The sequence below is a fragment of the Macrobrachium rosenbergii genome, chromosome 37 (assembly GCF_040412425.1).
Source record: "Macrobrachium rosenbergii isolate ZJJX-2024 chromosome 37, ASM4041242v1, whole genome shotgun sequence".
NCBI lineage: Eukaryota > Metazoa > Arthropoda > Malacostraca > Decapoda > Palaemonidae > Macrobrachium > Macrobrachium rosenbergii.
Genome location: NC_089777.1, coordinates 19,351,537 through 19,366,238, shown reverse-complemented (window position 1 = coordinate 19,366,238; position 14,702 = coordinate 19,351,537). Strand labels below are relative to the sequence as shown.

Below are 14,702 nucleotides of genomic sequence, written 5' to 3'. Positions count from 1 at the left end.
TACCTATGTATACTTACAATGTGTAATCTTAAAGTTCTTTATAAACACGAGCAGATGGCTTGAATAAGCACTTTCAAAATCCAGTACCTCTGAACAGTACTTTATACCTACTGAATATAGCAAGAATTTGGCAACTGTGTTTACCCATCCTACAGATGTAACCATCTAGTGGGATAGTTTATCAAGTGTGTAGGCTATCTAGCCTTCTGCGACCCTATTTGGGTTAGGGTGAAGAGTTTGGATTCCCATTATGTATGTACCATTTTTTTTTTTTTTTTTTTTTTTTTTTTTTTATAAAATAAGCAGACTTGATTCTTCTTTCTTGTTGAAGAGACTGACTTGTAAATTTGGATGCTTCTGTCATCTTCAAAAGACTGATGTGTCTTGGATCTTTATCATGGATAATCTTGCTTGAACAATGATCTGAAATATAAAAATAATGTAAAAAATGTTACCATTTAGTTCACATAACTTGTAGAAATGATTTCATAGTTACTGTATCAGTATTATTCATAATTAGGTATGAATTACAATGTCCATATCATAATAAAAGCAACTTCAAGCAGAAAACACTTACTATTAAATAATTACAGGATAAATCAATAATATGAAGAAACACAAATAGCAATGATAACTGACAAGCACCTCCCTTGAATGTCACTTTACTGAATTGAACTACTTTCTGTATCATTTGTAAGTACTGTACAGCATACATACACATTTTCTCATGATCACAATTGTTCTAGGTCCTTAAAATTCCTCCTCTTCCTCCCTGACTTACACATAAATGACTCGTATAATCCCACAGGAGGCTACCACTGTCTAATCATCCTGGAGGACTCGGGCACGTCAGCCTGCTCAATCACATCTGATTCGCTCTTCATCTCATCATCTTCATCACAACCCCCACCTAATTCCTCATCACTTTCATCATGAATCCTATGTATGTCTAATACATGACAAGGTACACCATCAACATCAACATTATTCTCTGACGTTACCTTTGTCGCATGACCCCTTCCCCATTTAGAAGTGCACTTTGCATTAGGAAGCTTCAAGAAAACTTTATCACCAACTAGTACAGCAGACTCAGAAACTCTATCAGTCTTGTTTCTGCACCTCTGGATGTCTCCAAGTATAGTTCAATGTTCCATGCTATGCATAACTTTTCAAACTGATGAGATCTGAATGTAGTACTGTTATCTAGAAGAATTTCATCAGGAGGCCTTCTCTCCTGACATATCTGCACAAAACTTGAACAAAAATCTCTGGCATTTTCTGACCCAATCTCTCTCCATGGCATTTTGTGACCCAATCTCTCTCCAAACAGCAAATCTACTTGGCCCGCAGTCCACTATAGTCAAACAGCTCCTTCCTTTGTAATGTGTCACATCCACTGCTAATCTACACTAATTTTTCTCTACATTTAACTCACCAGGATCACACTTAACAGGTGCTGGGTCAATTGACCTGCACTGCAAACACGCACAAACACATTTTTCAACATCATCTCCCTTCACTTAAGGATCAACTAACTGTGCTAAACACAATGATCTATCAACACCAAACTGATGCCTATTATGCAACTTGCTCAAACTCACTGCACACGTAGGCACCTGTAACTCACTACAAAGCCACTCCTTCCTTACTTGTTAGTCCTTCAGATTTGTTCTGACAAGATTTTACCAATGTCACAGTGACATCCAGAAACCTTCACTCTAAAATCAGACTCCAGATCACACTTCATTACTAAATTTATTCCTTTTACCACCACATCTAATTCAATGCAGTAACACTGATGTGGAGCTGGATTGGCTGGCTTACGAAGACATGCCCATCCCTCAACAATCATCCCATTCATCTCCAAAGCTAGGCTACTAGCATCACACCAGATTTTGCCAACTTTAACATCAGAAACAGACTAATACCCACAAACAGGGTCATCAGCTTGCACCCTTTTAACCAATTTCTCCATCTATGACTGAGCTTTATCTCCAATCCAGTCATCCCAAGCATAACCTTCACTTATTCTCTTCACTTAACTACACCCTACACAAAGCCATCCACAGACTGGATAATGCCCCAGTAGCTCACCACAATTAGAAAACAAATTCCTGTGACAATTTCTCACTGTTCACTGAAGAGATCAGATTGCCATGTCTAAACTTCAGTTTTCCACTACTACCATGATAAAGAGACAATCCCAACACACGTCCACTATCCGGTGACTCCGGAATCTTTGTTTCTAACCCAAACTTACGTGGATGAGAAGTCACCTCTTCCACAGAAACTATATTTTCATTTACAATATCATCTATACAACTATCTGTGCCACAACACACTTTCTCATCTCTTGACATGACCTCTTTCAAGATCTTTGACATTATTTTAGGCACACAATTTAACCCAAGACCTAGTCTTGTCAAGTAATATAACTTACCCTTACATGACACCTGCTGATATGACCATAAACTACTGTCAGCTCTGATCTGAAGATAAGCAGACTTCAGATCAACTAGCTGTGATGGCTCTGGAATCTGCCACCAACGTCGCATGGTATCATCACAGACCGCAACATCAACACCTGGGTGATGTTCCATGTATAAACATTAAGTTCTCGGAAATCTAATACTGGTTGCACGTTGTCATCATTCACCTGCTTTATGGCCACTAGTGGTATCAGACCCTCATGGGTAGTGTTTTTAGCTAGTTTAAGCCACCTTTTTTCTATCCAACTTTTGATTTTTTCATCCAATTTCTCTGATTTTATGAAAAGTAGTACTTGCATAATAACTAACTTCATTTTTTAATTCTGGTGGAATTCCATTATTCCAGCGCCACGTTACAGTCCAACTTTCGCCATCAAAGGTTGCTAAAAAGTACTTATCTTCAACAATCATTCGTTTTGGTAATGCAGTAAACCTGGCAGCTGAAGCAAGATTCTGTTCACTTGGCTTCAATGTCTCCATCACTTTGCCACTCTTCAAAAACCTCACCTGACCCCCGGTCACCACTGTGCCCCCTAACCTCGCTACTGCATCCATACCTAGCACGACACCTACACCAACCAGCATGCTACTCAACACAACACAACTCAAAAACAACTCTTCACTACTCAAATGCACTGACAAAACTGACTCGCCCTTACATACAACCATCAACTTCATCTACCACATGCAGCCTACCACTCTCGACCTCACAAACCCAAGGAGCAACAACAGTTCTAAAACACCTGGTAACCAACAAAGCATTTGCCACTTGACCCTTCACAATAACCCTAATAACAGGGAGCGCCATTAATGCTGGCTTGGAGGAACTGCCGGCGCACCAAACCCTCTAATACCATTTCCCTGCTCACCTTTTGAACAATTTGTAGCTATGTGACCAACCTCAACACAACTATAACAGACAAAATTATGCTCAGAGCAAACCTAACCAAATGTGGTCTGTCACATCAAAGACACTTCAACTGCCAATTCACAAACCTTCATATCACTCACCACTTTCCCTTGACAATTAGCTGTTGCAACTACAGTGAACCCCGTATTAGTGGGGATGCATCCCACCCCGCAAATAGCTAAAATCCATGAATACTTAAACCCCTCTAAAAACACTTAGAACTGACCATTTTGATAGTTTAAACACAGAAAAACCCTGTAAAAATGCATATACCTGAGAATTTTAATAGTTTTATAACAAAAAGTGCATTTATTCATGAAAATTATGTGAAAACACAGTAATTAGTGAATATTTCTGTGAAAAATAATGGCTAGATATGTTCCACAGAGAAACCCGCGAATGCGTGAGTCCGTGAATCATGAGAACGCGAATACAGGGGTTTACTGTACTATTATTGGCTTTTCAACCAGTTTGGACATCACCACCCTCGCATGATCAACACTACTGTCAAGATTCATTTCATTGACTCTTGAAACTGCACGAAGTTCACGACACAAATGCTGGCAACCCAACCATGAACGCCCTCAACAACAACAGATTGGAAGAAACACTTACCAATCTTGCTAACCCTCACAAATCGGTCATATACACATCAACTGGTCCATCACACCACACATGCTTAGCAAATTGTTCATAAGCTTGCAATGGATTTAAGACAAAACCTTCAATTAATGCTGACTTAATTGACTCATGTTTTTTCTTGTCATCACTTAATTCATTATACACAGAATATGTATTCCTTCTAAGAATAAAGGTATTAAAACTTGTAGTTGTTTAATTTCCTTAAGCCTAGCAACCATTTCAAGTTTTTCAAACCATTCCCCAACATCACCAGTTCCATCAAATGGATGTAATATTTCCGTCATTTTAACAGATACCCCAGCTGCTGACGTTATTCTGCCAAATGCCTTGATAGCTTGTGGTAAAAGACAACTGAGCACTCACCTCAAGCTAATGTGACTGCTGCCAAGATAGACCACTGACAGTACAACTAGATGAGCTGAAACTGGCCAGTGCAACCACCTAAATCAACCAGAAAGACTTTTTTCAACTGCCCTCTCGTAAGTCTCAACAACTACTCACCCACTTCTTCTTCCTCCTACCTCTTCACCTCCTCCTACTACTATTTCCTCCAAGCACAAAAACTTTTAAATACTGCGAGTACCTTAGAATTTGCAGTTCCTGTATATTTAAAATTTTCACTACATTTGCTTAATAAATGCTTTAAAAGATTACTGTATTAGAGTCTTGTACCAGCAAAGCATACCCAAGGATAGGCATGAAAGCTCACACCTAAAACCCCCCCCCACTGGTCTGCTATTCTGAGATTCTACTATGCTATCCTCCCACTACACCTGCTCCACTCTCTTAGATACATACCTTAAACCTCTTGCTGAAGAACAAATTTCTCTGGTGTTGATCAGTGGCAAACCAAACTTTAAGATGCTGCTATCTCCCTGGCATGTAAGAATCCATCATTGTTGACTTGCTCCAAGTCATCTGCAAATTACAAATATGTTGTTAATCACAGTGTGTTACAATGGTAGTAACTGATTTCATTTAAAGCACTGACATAAAACACTATACCAGTCATAATGTCAGGTCTCCGTGTCTTAGCCTTTTGACCATAGTTGTCACTAAAGCTGATCCACAAACAGGTGCCCACAAATCCATTTCATACATACAATGTTACAAGAGGGAGATTGTGACAGTCTTGCCAACATACTTGACCCAAATATAGCATGATCTACTAAAATTTAAAGTGCCAAGTTAACCTTAATTCACTTAAAAATACAACAGCAAGTGAAATGAACAACCTCAAGCCTTTTATTAACCCAGACCTTAAGAAAATAAAGGAAAAGAAGGGGATAAGAGTGAAACTTAAGTATGAAGGTATAAACTCACCTGCTTCTTATAGGAAGAAAGGTTAGGTGGCAGGAAAGGCAGAAGCACCGTAAAATCCAACATCTGCCGTGGAAGAAGAGAAAGGTTGCTGAACCATGTAATCATAAGCTATGTAGGCTATTCCCTGTCTTTTCTCAATTCAAAATTGTTCTTTTAAAATGGTAAATTTTGAAAAGACCCCCTTTTTCTTATAACCACTTGGATAAGGAGCTTTCATGATCTGAGACATATGTACACCATTTATTTTACAAAATACTTTTCATGCTTCACATTTACTCCCTATTAAAAAAATATGCGCTACGCCTTTTCAAAGAATACAAAAAGCCACTAAAATCAGCAATACTGGCCTATACTGGAAAACTGGGATTTGGACAAGTAATGAGAAGAGCACTGAAGTAATTAGTCTAAAAATGAGTAAATATGGAGGTAGCAAGATGAGGACCAGTGGGAAGGCACTGAAAACCACGGGATTTCAGGCAGGAAACATACTAGGCCATGGAGGGAAGTCATGTACAGTATGTTATTGGGCATATGGAAAACTGACAAATACATCTGTGATAGGGATGATAAAAGAATGGCCCAGGCCTAGGCCACAATACTATTAAGCAAATTTACAGATGACAATTCTTCACAATTTACTGCTGTAAATATGATTTTAAACCAAAAATAAATCCTATCTGGAATTCAGTGATTAAGTCTTCAACAGCGACACACATGGCCAAAGAAGAGCATCACGCATGACCTAGCTCTAGTTTTTACACCAAAAAGTACTGTAGTCTGAAATACATCATGCCAAAGGCTTACCACTAAAATTTCTGAATCATGTAGTAACAATCACATGGCACAAGTGTATAGGGTGGTAGCTTTGTGAATAATACCAAGTTTTTCAACATTACAGGCAGTCCCCGGGTTACGACGGGTCCAGCTTATGACATTCCAAGGTTATGACGCTTTTCAAACATATTCATCAGAAATTATTTCCTGGTTTACGACGCATGTTCCAGGGTTACGACGCTGATCCGACAGAAGAAATATGGCTACAAAATGGCAAAATAATAAAAATTTGGAGGTTTTTTAATGAAAAACTCAATAAAAATGCAGTTTACATTGTTTTCGGTAATTCTAAACCCGGCTGTCGCGGTGAGCTAGACTGTGGCAATTGGCGTTTTCTATGTTATTTTACTTACTTTACAAGAATTTAAAGTCATATTTTGTCGGCCGGCTGTAAATATACCGTAATTGACCTTTGAAGACTACACGACTTAAGTACCTAGCGCGGGGTAGGTCTAAGCCGGCATTCCGTGACAAGCCCCCCCACCTCCCCTCCATAACTAATACGGCAAAATTGTAACCAGTAAACACCTCTAGGGTACGTTAGGTTGGCATTTTTAGGGGGGATTACTGGTTACAATTTTGCCGTATTAGCTATGGAGGTGGGGGCTTGCCAGCGGAATGCCGGCTTAGACCTACCCCACGTTAGGTAATACAAGTCGTGTAGTCTTCAAAGGTCAATGACAGCTTAGTTACAACCCGGCCGACAAAATTTTACTTTAAATTCTTCTAAAGGAAGTAAAATAACATAGGAAAACGTCAATTGCCATAGTCTAGCTCACCGCGGACAGCCGGCTTAGAATTACCTTGTTTTCAATATTTTCAAAGATTTTTCTGCTTACGACGTGGCGTAGGAACGGAACCCCCGTCGTAAACCGGGGGACTGCCTGTACTTGATATCTTTCTTTGTGATGCAAGTAGGGTTGCCACCCGTTCTGTAAAATACAGATTCGTTCTGTATTTAAGAGTGAGATGCTGCGTTCTGTATTGAACCAATACAGAACGCCATTTGTTCTGTATTTGGCTGTCAGAACATCATTATTTTAAAATTACATTGGCATATTTTTCAATCAATCTTGCCAGACTGCAAAATTATGCTTTTGTCACTCACTGGTTGCCTTCGGTACGTGTAAAGCACGGGATTAATGAGCGACGCGAGGTCTGTCTCGCACCTCCCTACTCAGCCATAACCCCCTACACACACACACCCCCACCCCAGCACCAGCCTGGCCAGCGAGAGTAGGGCGCGTGTCATGTTTTAGTACTCGGTTGGCTATTAGATGAAATGACTACTTCTACAAGTTCCTCTGGCTTGGTCGAGTCTATTCCTCCTACAAAGAAGCACAGGCGACTTCAAAAATATCGAAATGAGTGGGAGACTGAGTATCCATGGCTCAGCAGTGTTGATAACAGTTTGAAAGCAAATTGTCGAATATGTCGAAGACAGTTTTCAGTTAGCAATGGTGGGTTAAGTGATGTGAAGCAGCATGCAAAGGAGACCAACACATCCGTTATGCCAAAAGTCAGAAGACTGAGACAGCTATCTCAAACTTTTTGGTTGCTGAGCGGTCAACAGATGCAGATTCGGTAGGCACAAAAATCTTTAATAGTTTTGTTATTAGTTATCATATCATCCACACTTTGCATATTGTTTCTATATTCTTATGGTTATTTATTATTTTTTTTAAATACAAAAACAATACTTTTCCCCGAGTTTATTTTATATTCCAAAGAAAATAAAGATTATAATTCATTACAAAAGGAAAAAGTTGCTCACTTTCAAATATTATATATATATATATATATATATATATATATATATATATATATATATATATATATATATATATATATATATATATATATATATACATACCTACCTACCTACCTACCTACATACATACATACACACTATATATATATATATATATATATATATATATATATATATATATATATATATATATATATATATATATATATACACACACACAAATATGCATACACACACATACACACAATATTTACCCAAATATTTTAATGGCAAAAGTAAGATGCTTAAAGAAGTTAAGGTCAAAGTCAGCTTCGTTTTTTTTTTTTTTGATTACAGGAAATGACTGGTTAAGGCTGAAAGTCTGATTCATTAAATAAACCAAACGTGTTTGTCTATAAATAAACAGAGCCTTGAAAACTTATATGCCATGTGTGCAGCTTTGATACCAGGTAAAGCTCCGCGCCTATTTAATTATTTCAGTTATCATCTCCATGTTGTTCCTTCCAGAATTCAGAACCTCTTGATGTGGGTGGGGGGCTTAGGGGTAAGCAGCTGGGCTCTGATGGCTAGTGGATATTTTATTAATTTGGTCTTGGATCTTACTTGCTGATTCTACTAAATTTTGTCAGGCCTTTCTCTCCTACTGGCAATTTTTTTTCCTTTCTGCTAGGTGCTGAATAACCACAAGGTTCTTGCACCTGGTCCAATTGGCCAACTTTTCATACAAATAAATCATCATATTGATTGATTGTAATGTTTAACCAGCCAATTAAATTAGTACAACATGTAACAGTACTATATCCTCCTCTTATAGGTGACAGCTGGGAGCTGGCCCATGTATACCACACTGTGAAGCACAATTTGAGTTACAATTCTGCAGACTGTGGACAGAAGCTATACCAGAAAATATTCAGGGACTCTAAAATAGGAAAGAAAATTTCGTGTGGAAGAACCAAAGCAGAGGCACTAGTAACAAATGTTCTTGCACCCAAGGCAGTGTGTGGCATAATCAATATTCTAACAGCTGGTCAGAAACCCCTCCTATTTTGTATTCAGACAGATGCTTCCAACAAAGGAAACAGGAAAATGTTTCCTCTTGCAGTACAATACTTCACACCAGAGGATGGAGTCCAGAACAAGATAGTTGATTTTTAGAGAATCCTGACGAATCTGCTGAGGGGATTGTGAGCTGTATTGTACATTCACTAGAGAAACTAGGCCTGTCATTGAATCAAGTGTCTGCCTTCAGTGCTGACAATACCAATGTGAATTATGGAATTCATAATTCTGTCTACACCAAATTGTGTAAGGCACAGAAGCATCTTCTTCAAGGAAACTGCCATGCACACATAGTACATAACACAGTTAAACATGCATTGGACAACTTATCTGTAGACGTTGAGAACGTGGTGCTGAAGATATACAGTTTCTTCTCCTCTTCTGCAAAAAGGAGGGAATCCCTAAAGGAGTTTTGTGTATTCTGTGAAGTGGAATTCAGAGAAATGCTGCGTCACATCACAACCAGATGGCTGTCACTGAATCCAGCCATCTCCAGGGTTTTGCAAAGTTGGACTGCTCTGAAGTCATATTTTATCAGTCTTGGGAATGAATGTCCCAGGCAGATCAGAACCATACTGAAGCTTCCTTTGGATGCAGATGAGGTGAATGAACAAGAAGCAGACGTCATTCAAGTATACCTTCTTTTCTGTAACAACATATTGTCCATCTTTGAAGATGTCGTCAAGAAACTTGAAAAAAACGAAACAACTGTCATTGACCTCTGCCCCATTATGAAGGCTTTCAGGAACAAGCTCATGCAAAGAAGAAAGGATAGTTTCTATGGCTACCTGACAAAAGTAAAGCTGCAGCAGCTTTCTTCATCAGAAGCAAACACTGCAAACGCAGATTTTCAAGCATTCCTTAGTACTGCCATCACATATGTAGATAAGTGGTTTGACTTTTCAGAGGAAAATTGGCTGTCCTTCCTCCATCCTCTCTTACTCAAAACTGAGATACACTTTTCTGATATGGAGAAACTAGTTGAAACTCAGAATTGATCACCAGACTCAGTGTCAACATGGATGAGCTGTATGATGAATTAACAGTTATTAATGTAATTCTGGAAAGGCTAAAGGAGGAGAAGACTGGAAGTCCAAAGACACAGCTGGCAGGTGGATGGCTGTCTTCCAAACCTCTGACCAGACTCCCTCCCTAACATGCTGTGTGTCCTCTCTTACATACTGAGTGTGCCAGCTTCAACTTCAGGTTATGTTGAAAGGATATTCTCAATTATGCAAAACAAGTGGACTGACACCAGGAATAGGTGCTCCATTGAGCTCATTAAATCCGAACTCCTTGTAACCCTTAATTTCGAACAGAGTTGTGCTGACTTTCTCACAACCATTGAGCAGGATAAAAGGCTTCTTGCTGCAGCAAGGAGCAACACAAAATATTCATGGAAAAAGTAGGAATCCTGGGAATGACCAACATGCTTGGTGTATTTCCTTGATTCACTGAAAGTTTGTATGATGTTACTTTTAAATGGCTATTTGTATTGTAGTTCAGCAGTGGGAATGAATCCTGTATTTTCTTTTGTATATTACTGAAAGAATAAAATAAACTTGAAGGTATATAATATAATATGATATTTTTTCATTGTGTCACAGAATGTCATTTTGTTTTTATTTTCTATAGACTTGTCAGTTGTCACTTCAGTGATAATTGACAACCTCAGAAGCAAGCTTCTAGTCCTCATCAAATATGAAACATCTCTTCCTCACCCTCATGTTAGCTGCACAAAGGCTTAGAATGCGCCAGAAATAGGACACATTTCAAAAATTTTCTTGGGAGCTCCCAGCACGACCCGAAACCCAGCTGAAAAGACTTGCTCCATTCGCCATAACTTTTCCTCCTTATACAACTCCCGGTACTATATGTTCTGTATTTTTCTGAGCTCAAGGTGGCAACCCTAGATGCAAGGCATAAAATTTGGTGTTTCTATATTAAAGTATTCAGAATTATCAACTAGGTATACCATTCACCATGGAAAAGAAGCATGATGATAAGCAATTCAATAACAAATCTGTTTAGCTTGGGTTTATCCTCATCCTCCACTTGTGTATTTGAAAATTGACCTGTCAAGGATAGACACTCACCACTTCATTTTGCATTAGGTGGAATAAATAAACAGCAACTATTCCTGAAAACTTTCTGCAATCGGGCCTCAGCTAAGTAAATCACTCAGGCCAGCTTGAGCAACCTAAACTGCAATTCATTACAAAAAAAAAAAAAAATTGTAGTCTTACACAGTCATTAACTATGGTTAACATATGGGCCAAGTGTCTGCTTAAGTTGTATTACTTTTTATCTGTTTGCGCCAATTTAAAATAAACATGTAACCTCTCATCCATACATGTGAATAATTGCTTCCTGATGGTTTACGAAGAGTTACAATCTACTCTCATAATCATCCCACAGAGGAAAGACACATTTACGGGGTCATACCCTAAACTACGTCTATAGCCTAACTAACCAGAAATGCAGTGAAGCACCAAGAACCCTTAAAGCAGAATTTGCGCGATTAATTTCACTAAGGATTATGTGGTAATGCCATAAAAAAAAAAAAAACAGAATATACCCTAGGGCACCCCTTAACCTATGATCCCAGAACCTTGAATAGGACTTAGTCAAACTAGCCTATTTCCAACACCCTTTGAGATTTTTTTTTTTTTTTACTAAATTCACAAATATGGTGGTCCACTACAATTCTTTGCTGTTATGTTGGCACTGGAAAGCAACATAACCTCGGATACCCTAAGCTGGGGTTGGCAACATGCGGTCTTTGATCAGCCGGCAGACCTAAACTAACTGTCCCTAGGCCTATGTAACAAAATACCTTACCTTGACATAAATCAGTTAATGACGTATGCAACAACAATAAAAATTAACTTGCAGTGACAAATGGAGAGAATTATCGTTGCCATCACGTAAAATATGTCCTGTAACACTGTGTCCTTGAGCCTGGATTTTTAACTTTCCAGTTCCAAGGTCACGTGACCAATTTCTTTTCCACCTTGGTTCCAGTAATGACTGTTTCAGTTCTTTACATTTTCTCGTTAATTTAAATACATTTCGGTACAGTATTGGGAGAAAATGGCGATGATATGATAGTATTTTCTGTCACTAAAATAGTATTTATAACATTTTCTACGCTACAGCTTTAAAAAAGGATGTATGGCAATATGAAGGGGACACTGTTATGAGACAAAGTTGGAATAATATAGACAGCTCATATTAGTTTCGTTTGTATATTTTGAACCCTAAAAACGTTACGGTATTCATACATCTAATACAAGACTTCAAATTAATTTATTTACCTTCTTATATTAATTTGAAAATCGTTACGTCTCTTTCCCACAGCTTGACAAATGGCGACCCTTTCTTAAAATACGTGAGTGCAACTCGATGTTTCACTCCGGTGAAAAATGGTTTAAACGACCTAAAGAGTTCATAAATACTCAATATACACTAATTTTTGAGTTTGTGAATGATATTTTATATAAATTAATAGCATTTAATAGTATAATTTTCATCCAAAATGCTATTTTATCCGTATACGTAGAAAAACATTCTGGTGAGAGTTAACCAAAATACATTAGTTATCGTAGTAAATTAGAAGAAAATGGTACAACGAAAGAAAATATTACACATTTTTTATGGGTAACATCTGTAATTTGTTTCTCTCTCTCTCTCTCTCTAAAGAGCTAATCAATCATGGAACAAATATAACGAAATATTTCATATTGAAATTAATAGATATTTTGTATGAATTCGTTGGAAATCCGATTCACATTATAGTTAAGTATTGTTAAAAGTAATATTCACCATGTTTACGGATTTGTTTACTTGATGCATCTATTTACTTGGATTTTAAAATGGGGTGAAAAAAAATAACAATATTTAAACTACACCCTGCATATCTATTTATTTCATTATTTCTTCTGTCGCAAGGAAGTTAATCTATATTTTTATTGCAAGGAAATCGAGATGGCCAAGTCTGCCTAAAATATGTCGGGCATGGGTATAATGCAGAGTAAGGGTGTTTTGCACAGGTCAGGGCACGGTGTCTAAGGGCAGGCTAAGTTAAGGTCATATTCCCTCTGAGAAGCCTACTACAGAAATAACTATTAGGCCTACAGTAGCACTGACCCTTCGGCACTACAGGAAGTACGTAAGATGTGAAAAAATTCCACTACCTTGTAACGAATATTACCGAATGAATTATTATTTACGAATAAATGATGTATAAATAATGCATTACACATTTCTTGCTTTGGGCGTTATTGCTGCAGAACTTGAGGCTTTCATATAATTGGTTTTAAGCTTATAGGCCTAAGGCTTTTTCTTTTTGTCTCAGCAAATATTCTTCAGGTTTGGGCAACTCATATCTCACGTGGTGACATTCCATAATGATTTTAAGCCAAATACAAAGAAACGGTACATTTAAAGTTCAATGCTTTGACAAAGAATGCGTTATATGGTACCTTTTAAGCTTATTGATTTGATAACGAACATGTTATATGATTGTTTCTTAGCAGAAATATGATTGTTTATATTAAAATTTGTGATAATTTAGAATATATATAATATAAAATATAAATTATACTGCAGATACTCACTGGCAGACTTAAAATGTTAAGGTATGAAGTGACTGCAAAGTTAAATAGGCCCTTTTTAGGGATGGCCTTTAAGCTTATACAAAACCCCAAAGCAGGAGACAGACCTGGCCCTTTGAAAATGGAGGATTACAGAAGAAATTTAATAATGGAAACAGGAGGAGAGTTCTGAAGCTGTGTAATTAAGAGGGGGGGAGGGGGAGAGAATCAGTCACCGAGCAGGGCAAATCCACGTTTAACCCTTTTCCGTTCATATCGTCGTCAGAGTTCCCCCCAACCCCGCCCCAGCCGACGACGCGCCCCCTCGCGCGTAAAACGGCGCGAAATAAATCACTTAACGGACGTTGAACTAATTAAGAGGAGAGAATAAACAGAGCTTTGTCAGCTAAAGTGTTGGAAATATAATCTCCCGTGTTTTATCCAGTCGAGACCAATTAGCGTTATCTAGAGCATCAGGAGGGCCAGTCTCTCTCTCTTCTTCTCTCTCTCTTTGAATACGCCTCTCTCTCTCTCTCTCTCAACATTTCTGTGATCGTTATTCAAAATATATTTCCGTACTGCAATGCATCCAGATCGACATTTTGAAGTCTCTCTCTCTCTCTCTCTCTCTCTCTCTCTCTCTCTCTCTCTCTCTCTCTCTCTCTCTCGCTAATTATTAACGCCGTTTTGAGAATCGGGTTGGAATCGCTCTGTGAATAATTGTTCTAACGAGCTTTCCGGATAATTCAGCTTGATGACGATGTCACGTCGTGACAGATAATTCCTTGATAATTCCAGAATAATTCCATAATAATTCCAGGATTACATTCCGCTGCTCGATTACGCTGATTATTGTTTGTTCAGACTGCGAGGGGGAAGATCGCGATAATTGCTTCGCTGTTAAGGTTGAAATTATAAGACTTTTGCAAGTTCTGATGTTAAATTATTTTGATAATAATTGCCGATTATCATGGTCGAATTGAGACTGAATAATCAATATTGAATCTGACTCATCTATTGAAAACTAACTCCGAAAAATGACGCTAAGTAGTGATATATTTAAGTAATTTTCAATGATT

At 38.0% G+C, this 14,702-nt stretch overlaps 1 long non-coding RNA gene across 1 annotated transcript; it reads right to left on the bottom strand.

Moving 5' to 3' along the window:
• Positions 1 to 236: 236 nt before the first annotated feature.
• Positions 237 to 12,211, bottom strand: LOC136825381 (uncharacterized). The gene is made up of 4 exons (XR_010849314.1): positions 11,870 to 12,211; positions 5,365 to 5,427; positions 4,840 to 4,959; positions 237 to 423 (listed from the first exon to the last, which is right to left on the bottom strand). It is a non-coding gene; the product is annotated as an uncharacterized lncRNA (long non-coding RNA).
• Between the last annotated feature and the right edge of the window lie 2,491 nt (positions 12,212 to 14,702).